The sequence below is a fragment of the Chaetura pelagica genome, unplaced genomic scaffold (assembly GCF_000747805.2).
Source record: "Chaetura pelagica isolate M959 unplaced genomic scaffold, ChaPel_1.0 scaffold350, whole genome shotgun sequence".
Taxonomy (NCBI): domain Eukaryota; kingdom Metazoa; phylum Chordata; class Aves; order Apodiformes; family Apodidae; genus Chaetura; species Chaetura pelagica.
Genome location: NW_009951818.1, coordinates 828,122 through 829,442, shown reverse-complemented (window position 1 = coordinate 829,442; position 1,321 = coordinate 828,122).

The window sequence follows — 1,321 nt, the reverse complement described above, 5'->3', positions numbered from 1 at the left end:
AGGGACCCTGACAGGCTGGAGAGGTGGGCCAGTGCCAACCTCATGAAGTTCAACAAGGCCAAGTGCAGGGTCCTGCACCTGGGTTGGTGCAACCCCCGCAAAAATACAGGCTGGGGGGAGAATGGCTGGAGAGCAGCCCTGAGGAGAAGAACTTGGGGGTGGTAGCAAATGAGAAGCTCAACATGAGCCACCAGTGTGTTCTGGAGCCCAGAGAGCAACTGCATCCTGGGCTGCATCAAAAGAAGTGTGGCGAGCAGGGCCAGGGAGGGGATTCTGCCCCTCTGCTCTGCTCTGGTGAGACACCACCTGGAGTACTGTGTACATTTCTGGTGCCCTCAGCACAAGAAGGATATAGACCTGTTGGAGAAGGTCCAGAGAAGGGCCACAAGGATGATCAAAGGGCAGGAGCACCTCTGCTATGAAGACAGGCTGAGAGAGTTGGGGCTGTTCAGCCTTGAGAAGAGAAGACTCCAGGGAGACCTTATAGTTCCTTCTAGTACTTGAAGGGGCTACAGGAAAGCTGGGGAGGGGCTTTTCATCAGAGAAGATAGTGATAGGACAAGGGATACTGGTTTTAAACCGAGAGAGGGGAGATTTAGGTTGGATATTAGGAAGAAATTATTCACTATAAAGGTGGTGAAGAACTGGAATGGGTTGCCCAGGGAGGTTGTTGATGCCCCATCCCTGGAGGTTTTTAAGGCCAGGTTGGACGAGGTTTTGTGCAACCTGATCTAGTGGTGGGGGGCCCTGCTCATGGCAGGGGGGCTGGAACTCGATGACCTTTAATGTCCCTTACGACTTTAACGATTGATTCTATAATTTCTGGGCAATACTGAGGTTGCAATAATATCAGTGCCGACACGACAGGCCTTTAGCCTTCCCTACCCGTCCCCCGCAGCAGCCCTGCACGGTCCATCAACCACCATAAACCCCGCAGCTCACGCACAGCGCTCACACCCGCACCTCCCGCTCCCGCAGATGCAGCTGATCTCCCAACCCGAGTTATTTATTATTTTTTGTTTTATTCTCGTTTCTGGTACGACCTGGGAGAATCGGAAGACATTTGTTCACACGTTCCCATCCCGCACACCCACTCCCGGTGCCCAGTGACACACGGCGGTGCGGGTGCCTCCCCACGCAGCCCTCCCGCTCTCCGCAGCCCATCTCCTCCGAAGCCCCCGAAGCTCTGGGCACCCTCCCGCAGCCCGCCTGGCTCCTGCGGGGCTGGAACCTGCGGCGGCCGAGCGAGGACCCCGCACCGCACCGCAGCGCCACGCTCCCGCACCCGGCGCGGCGCGGTGCGGGTAGGCAGCGACGGCTT